The sequence below is a fragment of the Salvia hispanica genome, chromosome 5 (genome assembly GCF_029641045.1).
Source record: "Salvia hispanica isolate PSC_SH4W2 chromosome 5, Shi_PSC_v1, whole genome shotgun sequence".
Lineage (NCBI taxonomy): Eukaryota > Viridiplantae > Streptophyta > Magnoliopsida > Lamiales > Lamiaceae > Salvia > Salvia hispanica.
This window is the reverse complement of record NC_142696.1, coordinates 8649172-8662854: the sequence shown is the minus strand read 5'-3', so window position 1 is coordinate 8662854 and position 13683 is coordinate 8649172.

Genomic DNA, 13683 nt, shown 5'->3' with positions numbered 1-13683 from the left:
CACATATTCATTTTACTATCTCTAAAATCCTTACACGTATCAAACAAAAATAAAATATTATAATTGATGCAGGTAGATAAAACTCTACGTAACTAAAATAAAAAAAGAAATGTACATTTAGTTGATTGGAACTACATCCTTTTACGTAGGCACAATAAATAAATATTATGTGCATGACTTAGTAATTAAAAAAATACTCCTAATCTCACACGTACATATACATATATGCCTAATACATAATTCAATTACTTATAGTTTTAAGCTCAATTCCATGTAATTATGTAATACATAATTGCTAATATCAAAAAAGTATATTTCTAAACACCATATTATATAGAAACCCACACGATCTCTATAATTCTAATAAAAATGTATATCATGTAATAATAATAAAATATGTAATTATGCAATATGATGTATGAATTGGGTCACGGATGTCACAGGGTAGATCTAGTATAGCTAAAGGTCAGTACCGGATTGTCGAACACGGGAAATAAGATCACCAATTGGCTATCTTCTACTAAGCTTCTTTTACTGTTTGGAGAACCAGAGAATTTTGTGAAAACGATTAAATTGAAAACAGAAAGCGGATGAATGTAGCACAAACTAGAGATCAAATAAATGAGATAAGAGAATTTCAGGGATGTGCGTTGATAAGGCTAATTTCATGCATCGGTTATGTGATGAAAAATCACCATTTACTGGGTCTAACACATTGTTTAAGCCATGTGTGTGAAGGAATTCGCCAGGTCCAGGAAGAACTGAAGGTAGTAGACCAGCGAAGGAAGGAGGCGAAAAGTTAGCAGAATCAAGGAAGAAAATGGCTAGACGAAGGGAGTCCGAAGCTGAGGGCAAAGAAGACTATTCACACAAAAGAGCCCCTGCTGGACCCACTTCCACGCCTATATAAGGAGGAGCATGCAACACACATGAGATACACGATTTAGCTCTCAGCTCACACACACACACACTTGGGAAATGGGAATTCTGGGGTAGAGTAGTGGTTTCATCTTCGGAAAATTTGTGCAACACCGTCCTCAAGGAGGGCGAAGATACAATCGTTTACGTTTTAGCACTTGTGTTTTGATTTCTGTCGAACTTCGCCGTTCGAAGTCGATTTACTCGTTTGCTACTTACCGTTTATCTATGAATTTTATTTTACGTCATGATGGTGTTGATTTATGTTGATTTTATGTTTTGAGGAGTTTTGTTTCGGAGGTTGATTGTTATTCTCTGTGTTGGATGTTTTATGTACTTGATCTGGGAAATCTGAGTTGATCTGTTTTGTCGTTGTTGATCTGTGGAGAATCGGCGAATCTGTAGTTATGGAGATGATTTTGATCGGAGTTTGTTTTGGATGCTTGGATCCGGAGTGGATTTGGCATCCGAAGTGTGAATCTGAACATGGGAACTGAATTGTGCATGGATTTTGAATTTCTGCTTTCGTTTTTTCTTTACTTCATCTAGGATAGAGATCTGAGTTTCTGTTGGGTTTCTCGGCGTTTTTCTGACGCCCGATTTGTTGGTCGCCGTTGAGTTGCTAGCGTTGTTCTGTTTTCATCATGTTTCAATTAAATTCCGATGATGCTTTGCGTTTTGTAGGTAGTTAGGCTTAGAGTTGATTATTTTGCAGCTTTTTGGTCGTACGTTTCTATTTTTGGAAAAATGGTCCCCACTGCATGCATCGAGTCTGTCTAGTTAGATTAGGTAGTGATATTACTAGATCTAGGAAGTTTGTTTGAAATAGTGATGATATAATGCCAATCTGTGTTACGTGGTTATTTTCCTGCTCTTAGATCTAGATATAGTTAAATTTCTTTTCCTTTGTCTCGTATAAGTTCCTCAACCCCAAGTTGCGTGGCAGCAGCCATACCACCCAAAAGCCCTTTAAATGCATGATTTCGCATCTGTCCTCGTGGGATCAATCCCTACTTCCCTATACTAGTTCTAGTATACGCAGGTTGAGGGTTTTGAAGTGATATTCTCTGTGTCCAAAGACCGAAATCTTTCAGCGTTCCGTGAGTTCCTAGACCTTGTGATCTAGTGGATTCTCTCGACCCGGGAAGCTTGATATACCTTATTGTGCACGCAGTTAAAAATATCTTAGTATCAAATGGCGCCGTTGCCGGGGATGGATGGTGTTTGTTTCAATTGTGTTTACATGGTTTTTGGTGTATTTAGTTTAATTTATTTTTGTTTCGTTGTCGTTGTTTCCAGTTTATGAACGCGGGCTCCCATTTCAGAAGTTGGGCTAGTTCATCTGGGTCAGGAAATGCCCGATATAAGTGGCAGGTCAAGGAATCTACATCCACTGTCACCACCAGATCAGGGTTAAGGACAGTAGATCCATTCTCATTCGAATCAGAAAGTGAGAAGGAGTGGAACTCATCGGGAGGAGAGGACCTGAAGTCGTCTACAGAAACAGAGCATTCCAAGACTGAGGGAGAGGAAGACGTAGATATGGCACACTTGGAAGATCCCAATCCGGAGATAGGTTCACTCACCGCGCATCTGGACGGTGAGCCCGCCCATGCCATAGTCTCGAACCAGCGCAAGAGGTGTATTGATATCAAGACAAATGTGCTAGGAGTTTTACCCACATTCTCTGGGCGAAGGAATGAATGTCCTTACGAATTCCTAAACGAGTTTAGTAAGCTGTGCAGCATCCAAAAGCGACCCAACGAGGCGACTGAGGAGGACTACCGTTTGCGTGCAATCCCGTTTGCCCTTAAAGGGGAGGCTAATACTTGGCTGCTGAGGCTCCCACCAGACTCGATCAACACATGGAAGGATTTCAAGCTGGAATTCTTGGATTATTTTTTCCCTTCCAACAAGACGGATGCCTTGAAGAAGGAGATTCAGGAGTGCAAGCAGGAATATGATGAGTCTCTGAGTTCTTATTAGTCCCGGTTCAAGGGATTGCTGGATGCTTGTCCGAACCACAGGATGATAGAAGCGGAGACCTACTATCTGTTTTACGAAGGTGCAAATCCTGAATCAAAGGACTTGATGAATTCCTCGAGCGGGGGAAACTTTACCAAGAATAAAGCAAGTGAAGCCAGAGAGAATAACCTGCACTCCAACAATGACGTGGTGCACAAGCTACAAGACGCCCAATCGGAGCACAAAGTAGCCATGGACATGATGGCAAAGCAGCTGTCTCAGATTGCGGTTTCTTTGAATGAGATGCGGGGAAATGAAGGAAAACTTCCTACCACAGTCAAGCCACCTGACTGAGCAAACATTAGTCAGATCACCTTGAGATCCGGGCGGGGCTATGAAGGACCGACGCTGGAGATCGATGAAGATGCATCCGCACAGGCAAGTAAGGGGAAGGAGAGCCAAGTGTTTCACAAGGACAGCTCTAGACCCAGAGAAGTTCATATTCAGGATGACCTCCAGAAGGGAGATTTAGATGGATCTTTACCTCGAGCAGCTGATCCATTTTTCCTAGATCCAGAGCCTGAGTTAGAAAGTAAGGGAGTGTGTAGGGAAACTGGCGAAACCCCAGCTGGGAGTTCCACACATGCGGTGAAGCGAGCGGAGCCGTTTCCATACCAAGGGGAAGCCAAGAAAAAGAAGGATGATACAGAGGAGCTCATGGAAATTTTTAGCAAGCTGGAAATCAACCTGATTTTCTTGCAAGCCCTGAAGATGCCTGCCTTTAGCAAGTTCATCAAGGAATTCATAGCTGGGAAGACAAAGCCGGACGGAAAGATTGTGATCGGGGAAAATATATCTGCTGTGATACAAAAGAGAAGGATGCCTTCAAAATGCACAGACCCAGGTATGTTCACATTACCCATTTCTCCAGGGGACATTAGAGTCGAGCATGCCATGTGTGATCTAGGGGCGTCTATAAATGTTTTACCACTTTCAATCTACAAGAAACTGACAGGAGTTAGGATGGTCGATACCAAGGTGGTAATCCAGTTAGCGGATAGGACTTGCATCTGTCCTGAAGGTGTGTTAGAAAATGTCATGATAATGAGTCTGCTGATTTCTATGTTATCAAATGAATGATAATGAGTCTGCTGAGTCTAGTGATGTGCTCTTAGGGAGACCGTTCTTACGCACCGCTAAGACCATTATCAATGTCTTTGATGGAACGATTTGACTGGACTATAATGGGGGAAAATATACATTTAGCATAGATGAGGGAATGAAAAGGTCATTAGATGTTGAAAATTTGTATGCTATAGATGTTATTAACCCCTTGGTCCAAGAATATCTTGAGACTGAATTGATACAAGAACAAATTGACAACTCGGAGTTGAGCCATTTAATCGACCAAGAAGTTGTAGGGTAGTGTGCAGCAATGAACAAAATGGAATTGACAGATGAGGAACTAGCAGAAGCCATCATGGAGTTTTGCAAAAATCCCCAAGTCAGCTAGATCAAGGGGATCAGCCCATGTGGCCAGTTTGGAAAATTCTCCTAGGACTAGGAAGAAGACATTACCTGATGTTGCAGAAAAAAATCCCTTGCCCCAGGAGACGAATGACACCAAGAAGGAACTGAAGACACTCCCACCAGGTCTCAAGTATGCTTACTTGGAAGAGAATGAGACATTCCCAGTGATAGTCAACAGTAACCTGACCGAGGAGCAGAAGAAGGAATTATTGGAAGTAATCAAGCGGAACAAGAAAGCAATAGGATGGACCCTCTCCGATTTATTAGGAATCAGCCCTGATCTCTGCATGCACCACATCCGGTTAGAGGAAGGAAGGTGTGAAGGCTCACCGAGACGCACAACCGAAGCTGAATCCGAACATGCGGGAGGAAGTTCTGAAGGAGGTGTTGAAAATGCTCTCTCTAGGGATCATCTACTCCATCCCGGATAGTGAGTTGGTCAGTCCTGTATGCCCAAAAAGTCAGGAATACAGGTTGTCAAGAATGAAAAGAACGAATTGGTTCCCACTAGACTGGTGACTGGGTGGAGGATGTGCATTGACTATAGGAAGCTGAATGAAGCCACGATGAAGGATCATTTTCCTTTACCCTTCATTGACCAGATGTTAGAAAGGTTAGCTGGAAAACCGTATTTTTGTTTCCTTGACGGATACAACGGTTATTTCCAGATTTACGTAGACCTAGAGGATCAAGGGAAGACCACATTCATGTGCCCTTTTGGTACGTATGCATACCGAAGAATGCCGTTTGGGTTGTGTAACGCACCAGGAACGTTCCAGCAGTGTATGATGAGTATCTTTTCAGATTTGCTTGAGGTATGCATTGAGATATTTATGGATGATTTTACCGTATATGGGAATTCATTCAGCACTTGTTTGGCCAGCCTTGACCTAGTATTGAAAAGATGCCAGGATAAGCACCTGGTCCTGAATTTCGAAAAATGCCACTTCATGGTGACTGAAGGTATTGTCCTGGGTCACGTGGTCTCTGAAAGAGGGATACAGGTGGACGAAAAAAGGTGGATGTGATATCGAAGTTACCTTACCCCACAAACCAAAAAGAAGTTAGAGGCTTCCTGGGTCACGCGGGATTTTATAGGAGGTTTATTAGGGATTTCGCAAAAATCGCGCAACCGCTCACCCATCTATTGCACAAAGATGTGGAATTCGTCTTTGATGAAGGATGCAAGCAGGCTTTTCAACTGCTTAAGGACAAACTCGTGTCAGCACCAATAATCAGGGCGCTAGACTGGAATAACCCTTTTGAGATAATGTGCGACGCTAGTGACTTTGCTGTAGGAGCTGTCCTAGGTCAAAGATAGATGGGAAAAGTTATGTGATCTTCTATGCATCCAAGACTCTAAATCAAGCTCAGAAGAACTATGATACCACGGAGAAGGAAATGTTGGCTGTCGTGTACTCATTCGAGAAGTTCCGACCCTATTTGCTTGGGTCGAGGGTTATTGTTTTCACAGATCACGCAGCGATAAAGTACTTACTGGAAAAGAAGGAGTCTAAGCCAAGGTTAATCCGTTGGGTGTTGCTTTTGCAAGAGTTTGATTGGGAAGTGAGAGACAAAAAAGGAACTGAGAATAGAGTAACCGATCACTTGAGCAGAATTTTTCAAGGGGAAATGGAAGAGGCCATACCCGATGCTTTTCCTGAAGAGCATTTGTATTATCTAGGGGAATTCCCTAGACCGATCAGTTGGGAGGCAGTTTTGGCATTAAACGGTGTAGGAGAATCAGACAATGGGAAGCGAACACTAAACGCAGAACCATGGTTCGATGATTTGGCAAACTACTTGGTCACGGGAGAGGTGCCAAGTTCAGAAGAAATTTCCCAGGCCCAGAAAGATGAAAATTAAAAGTGAAGCCAAATATTACTTTTGGGATGATCCTTACTTATAGAAGATGTGCTCAGATCAAGTGATCAGAAGCTGCATTCCAGAATGGGAACAAAGAGATGTCCTGAATCATTGCCACACCTTGGCGTGTGGAGGTCACTTTGGACCAAAGAAAACAGCGAGGAAAGTATTGGATAGTGGGTTCTACTGGCCGACGCTTAATAGATGCGTTCAAGTTTTGTCAGTGTTGCGAAAGGTGCCAACAGACAGGGGGAATTTCAAGCTGGGACGAGATACCCCAGGTCCCGGTGATTGTCTGCGAAATCTTCGACGTGTGGGGGATGGACTTCATGGGACCGTTTCCATCATCCTATGGGAACACATATATATTGGTCGCAGTGGACTATGTGTCTAAATGGATAGAAGCCAAGGCCACCACGACATGTGAATCGAAGGAGGTAGCAAAGTTTCTGAAGGCCAATATCTTCAACAGATACAGAGTTCCTCGAGCCATCGTCTCGGATCAGGGAATACATTTTTGTAATCGCACCATCGAGGCTCTGATGAGGAAATATGGTGTGCACCATAGGGTATCCACCCCCTACCACCCGCAGTCTAACGGCCAAGCAGAAATTTCTAATCGAGAGATCAAGGCAATACTGGAGAAGACAGTCAATCCCTCGAGGAAAGACTGGAGTAAGAGGCTCGGTGATGCATTATGGGCCTACAGAACTGCTTTCAAGACTCCTATCGGAATGTCGCCTTATAGGCTGGTGTATGGCCAAATGTGCCACCTGCCCATGGGTATAGAGCACAAGGCGTACTGGGCAGTCAAAGAGATGAGTATGAAGCCTTCAGCTTGTGAAGAGGAAAGGAAGTTACAGTTACAAGAGCTGGAGGAACTAAGGATGGAGTCTTATGAGTCTGCTATATGGTATAAGGAAAGGACAAAGTTATGGCATGACAAGAATCTCCGAGTCAAGGAACTCCATGTGGGACAGAAGGTGCTCCTTTTCCAATCCCGGCTCAAACTTATGCCAGGAAAGTTGATGTCTAAGTGGATCGGTCCATATACCATTGTCGGCCTCCACGCGAATGGAGCTATAGAGATCCAGGGAAGTGCCTCTAACTCTATCCCTTTCCTTGTTAATGATCATAGAGTAAAGGTCTATAGGGATAATTCTGAGTTGTGTGTAGTGGAGGAAGTGCCACTACGTGCACTCCCTATTATCACCTAGTAAGACAAAGAAGTATTCTCGATGAACTCCTGGGTCAGGTAAATTGGTTTACGTTTTTTAACATATACACTGAACTAGGGGATCTCGGGAATACTCAAACGGATTGCGTAAACAGTTTAATTGCGTTGTGAAAATAAGTAAAAATCCAAAAAAAAGAGAGAAAATCTAAATCTTCCAAAAATATTTTCGAAGCACCAGACTACTTAGGAAAATCGTTGTCTTGTATTTTATCCTCGACCTAGGAGTCTAGCGTTTTCATTTTTTTTATATAAGTGTAAAGTCGTGGTCAGGGAAATTAGCTACGGGAAGGAAGTCTAGAGAAGGAATTTTAGGGGGGGGGGGGGGATGAAAAAATTTTTGAATTTCAAATTGGCCGATATTTATGGGAGGTGTACGGTTGCTTACATCACGCCCGCAACCGCACCATCCTTTCACCAAAAAGACTAACTGCCATTTTCTCTCTCCAATAATCTCAAACGACGAACACAGATTCTCTCCTTTCTCTCTACTTTGTTTATCTATCAAGAATTGCAAACCCTAACCCGATTTCTTCCAAGTTACCTTTTGATTTCAGATTACAGTGATGGATCCAACTCATACCACAAGGAGGCGTCAGCCACGAGATCGGAAACCGTCCAGAACCCATACGACGCGGTTCTTCTGGCAGAGTTGACGCAAAAATTAGGAAGCATCGAGAAGGCGAAAGAGATCTACGCCTTATTCTCGGCTAGCATGATGACATCCGCGGCTGCCGCACCACCGCCGATGATCCCTGTTGTTTCGACGGCTCAAACTGCAGTTCCCCACGACGAGAGGCCTCAAGCTTCAACCAGAGTACCGGACTCTGGTCTTCAACAGGCGGAAATCGCTCCAAGCACAAGTCCACTGGAAGCGGACAAGGAGGAGGCGACGGGTAAACTGGCGGCAGACGGTGGGCTAAATGATGGTGATGAGAATGTAGAGTTCGAGGGACGAGAAAGTGAAAACCCTAACTCTGAGGGTGAGAAAAAGGGGGAAACCCCTGTACTAGAGGAAGTTGTCGAGGGGGAAACCCTTATTCTGGAAGAGTTTGCTAAGGGGGAAACTCCTGTGTTTGAGGAAGTTGTCGAGGGGGAAACCCCTGTTCTGGAGAAGTTTACTGAGGGGGAAACCCCAATGGAGACCGGGGATGAGACCCCGAAGGATTTTAGGGGGACAACCCCTGCGCCAATGGAGGAGGGGGCGACCCCGAGTGATGTCAGGGGGGAAACCCCTGTTTAAATTGAGAGGGGGACCCCAATGGTGGATGATATGGGGGAAACCCCGAAGGAGCCTTTAGAGGAGACGAACCCCGACGATACTGGAGTACCAGAGCCCGTCGAAGAAGGGTAAGATCTGATTGTGGACCTAGTGGATGACCAGGATGAAGACGAACCAATGATTGATGAGAGAGCAGAGAGGCGGAGGGCCAGGAGGAGTCTACTAGACGAGGTGGACAACTTGGTCTATTATGAGAAAGAAGAGTTCCCTGCCCGAGGGACAACAGTTGATGAGGCGGAGGATAGTCGCCTGGCCAAGAAAAGGACAAGGAAAAGCAAACAGGCAGCTGAGACCCAGTCGAAGCGGTCAAGGGAAACTCCCTTCGTCAAGGAGGTTGAGTAGCCACTTTCCCCACTGACCGAAGTTCCCTCCACCGAGGAACGAGCCGAACCTACTCTTGGGTCCGATTCCGAACCCGGAGAATCTGATGAGGAGTTTAACTATGAGCGCCCGGAGGTTTGGCTAACTAGAGAATTGCTGGAGTCAATGAGGCGCTTTGATGATCAGAAAAGAGCCGCAACATACAAGGAGAGATGCAGCGCAGGAAAGATGGCAAAATCAGGCAAGCAGTACAGCTTCGAGGAGCTTAAGATGATTGAATGCGATGAGGAGTTCCGCGCGTGTATCTACGCGATCGAATTTTAGTGGTTATTGAAACACAGCCAGGCAAAGGTGCCGGTGGACTTAGCTCGAGAGTTTTCCTCAACGTTCCGACTCAAGAACACTTCTGACCTAGATGCAGACTCCATCACATTCAGGCTTTTCAACGAAGAACATGAGATGAGCATCAGGGAGTGGTCCTTGAGGATGGGGTTGTTTTCCAGGGCTGACGATGAAGAAGGCATCTGGAATGAGAGAATGGTCGGCGTACCAAAGAACACACCGGGGTTTAAGATACATGCAGCATGGGAGCAGGTCACCCACTCTAATGCGGGGGCGTTCAAATCCAGCTACTCCAAAGCCTCCCACATTGAAGACCGCATCCTCCGATTCGCCCAGACATTTATTAGCTACAATCTGATGGGAACGGCGAACTCAGCTCTGACAACCACTCACCTCTACTTCACCTGGTGTATGGCGAAAGGTGTGAAGATACATCTCGGCTACTGGTTGGCCCAAGCCTGCCATCAAATGACAAGCAATCCCGCGCGACATATGTACACATGCCATCTCCTCGGCGCTTATCTCCAACGGAACATCAACATGAAGATAGCCAAGACCGCTCCTCTAGTCGTGATGTGTGAGCCCCCAGAGACCTTCAGCGTTGAATATTTCTTCAACAAAGGGCTGCTCCAGGCACACGGCAAGGAAACCTTCTTCTACGAGGTGGGAGATAAGATGAAGACGGAGTCGGAGGCTGTGGAGGCTGTGCCCAGTGAGGAGGTTGAGGAGTTGAAGAATTGAGCGGGGCCCGGGAGGAGATAAAGGCGCTGCGGGGGAACAATGCAGACTTGGCAATGAAGTCCTCCAAGCAGAATGAGCGGATAGCAGAAGCCGTGGAGCGGATGATGACAATGTCAAAATGGGTGGAGAAGACACTCTCCCTGACCCAGCAGAAGGTGCTTCCTGGATCCAGCAGTGAGGTCAAGCAGCCTGGCCAGGGCAGTTCCTCCATCCAGCGACCCCCACACCCGCTCAAGCCAGTGGTCACCCCATCCGCGCTCAAGCCAGTGTTAAACCCCATCTACGTCGAAGTCTCTATTGATAAAGAAACCAGTGTCCAAGCAGCAAGAGAAGGAAGAAGAGGAGCCGGAATTGCCGGCGAAGAAGAAGGTGAAGATGACCCGACCCGGAATCCCATCCTAGTCTGGCTCTCGAGGGGGCCAGACCCAGAAATGAATTGCCCCCCCATGACCAAGTAACTTTTATTTTCTGTATTGTCTTAATTTTTGTTTTTTTATGTCTTTGTTATTGTCTGATAATTGCTATATGTGTTTACCTTCTCCCACTTAGCCCAATGCTTGGTCTAAGTGTGAGAAGTTTGTGTTTTCTTTTAATGTTGTCTTCTCCCACTTAGCCCGATGCTCGGTCTAAGTGTGAGAAGTTTTATTTGATTATATTGTTCGTTGTATGTTTGATTGACTGCCCTTTTTCCCCCCTTCACGACGATGGCTTGGGGACAAACTTGAGTGAAGTGGGAGGGGGAGGGTAGTCAATGCTTGTATGTGTTTAAAATGTTAAGAGTCGTTAAGTCTAGGTTTTGTTTGTGTCGCATGAGCTGGTGAATATAATACGGCATGATCTCCTTAGTGAGAGCAATTGAAAGCAAGATGTATTTCAACTTATGAGCCTTTTCTTTTAATAAGCCGAGGTCAGTCTGGATGAAGTAAGAACGATAGAAGATGCCATAGCTGACTTAGTTGTGAAGCCCACTATAAGAGCGAGTTATAAGCTTAAAACAATTTTGAGCTAACATATGTAAAATGGGGCCGCCACAGAATGCTTAGGGAGAAGAGTCCTGAAGGAGAAAAAATAGGGGGAATTGGGTTATGAAGGTATAAGCTGGAAAAAGTCCAGGGTAAGGAGTTATAAGCTGGACGAAGTCCAAAGAAAAAAAAAAGAGAAAAAAAAGGGAAAAAAAATGGAGGTATAAGCTGGACGAAGTCTAGAAAAATAGGAGGTATAAGCTGGACGAAGTCCTGGGGAAATATGTCTAAGGGTAGGAAGCAATAGTAACCTAACCCAGGAATAAAAGGGGGAACGAAGTGTAGAAAGGAGAAAACTCTCATAACCCGACGCTTCAGTGGAATGACGATAACTTATGAGAGATTCGGTCCTAACATCCCTGTGAGGAATGAGTGATCGAGTGAATCCAACAATTTGGGAAGTAAAAGGCTATCTTGAAGAACTGACAGATTGATTAGGCGGAAGAAGGGAAGGCGTCAATTTGGAAAAGTGCAGCCTGTTGGATTGACCTTAATCTTGTGGGGACGGTTGCCTAAAAGTTGAAGCTAGTTCATGCGTACGTGCTTATGTATTTTTCTTTAAGTTTTTGTCATTTTGTGTGTCAGTTTGTGTCTAGGTTTAGGAGTCTGTGTTAAGTTAGAGTCTAGAGAGTCGGTCAGGGGATAACCATGCATTGAAATTCGCCTTATTTCTTTTTCTTGTCTTTATACTTGAGGACAAGTATGGTTTAAGTGTGAGCAGTTTGATAAGGCTAATTTCATGCATCGGTTATGTGATGAAAAATCTCCATTTACTGGGTCTAACACATTGTTTAAAATATGTAATTATGCAATATGATGTATGAATTGGGTCACGGATGTCACAGGGTAGATCTAGTATAGCTAAAGGTCAGTACCGGGTTGTCGAACACGGGGAATAAGATCACCAATTGGCTATCTTCTACTAAGCTTCTTTTACTATTTGGAAAACCAGAGAATTTTGTGAAAACGATTAAATTGAAAACAGAAAGTGGATGAATGCAGCACAAACTAGTGATCAATGAGATAAGAGAATTCCAGGGATGTGCGTTGATAAGGCTAATTTCATGCATCGGTTATGTGATGAAAAATCACCATTTACTGGGTCTAACACATTGTTTAAGCCAGGTGTGTGAAGGAATTCGCCAGGTCCAGGAAGAACTGAAGGCAGTGGACCAGTGAAGGAAGGAGGCGAAAAGTGAGCAGAATCAAGGAAGAAAATGGCTAGACGAAGGGAGTCCGAAGCTGAGGGCAAAGAAGACTATTCACACAAAAGAGCCCCTGCTGGACCCACTTCCACGCCTATATAAGGAGGAGCATGCAACACACATGAGATACACGATTTAGCTCTCAGCTCACACACACCCACACACTTGGGAAATGAGAATTCTGGGGTAGAGTAGTGGTTTCATCTTGGAAAATTTGTGCAACACCGTCCTCAAGGAGGGCGAAGATACAATCGTTTACGTTTTAGCACTTGTGTTTTGATTTCCGTCGAACTTCGCCGTTCGAAGTCGATTTACTCGTTTGCTACTTACCGTTTATCTATGAATTTTATTTTACGTCATGATGGTGTTGATTCTGTGTTGATTTATGTTGATTTTATGTTTTGAGGAGTTTTGTTTCGGAGGTTGATTGTTATTCTCTGTGTTGGATGTTTTATGTACTTGATCTGGGAAATCTGAGTTGATCTGTTTTGTCGTTGTTGATCTGTGGAGAATCGGCGAATCTGTAGTTATGGAGATGATTTTGATCGGAGTTTGTTTTGGATGCTTGGATCCGTTGTGGATTTGGCATCCGAAGTGTGGATCTGAACAGGGGAATTGAATTGTGCATGGATTTTGAATTTCTGCTTTCGTTTTTGCTTTACTTCATCTAGGAGATAGAGATCTGAGTTTCTGTTGGGTTTCTCGGCATTTTTCTGATGCCCGATTTGTTGGTCGCCGTTGAGTTGCTAGCGTTGTTCTGTTTTCATCATGTTTCTGTTAAATTCCGATGATGCTTTGCGTTTTGTAGGTAGTTAGGCTTAGAGTTGGTAATTTTGCAGCTTTTTGGTCGTACGCTTCTATTTTTGTAAAAATGGTTCCCACTGCATGCATCGAGTCTGTCTAGCTAGATTAGGTAGTGATATTACTAGATCTAGGAAGTTTGTTTGAAATAGTGATGATATAATGCCAATCTGTGTTACGTGGTTATTTTCCTGCTCTTAGATCTAGATATAGTTAAATTTCTTTTCCTTTGTCTAGTATAAGTTCCTCAACCCCAAGTTGCATGGCAGCAGCCATACCACCCAAAAGCCCTTTAAATGCATGATTTCATATCTGTCCTCGTGGATTCGATCCCTACTTCCCTATACTAATTCTAGTGTACGCGGGTTGAGGGTGTTAAAGTAATATTCTGTGTGTCCAACGACCGAGATCTTTCAGCATTCCGTGAGTTCCTAGACCTTGTGATCCAGTGGATTC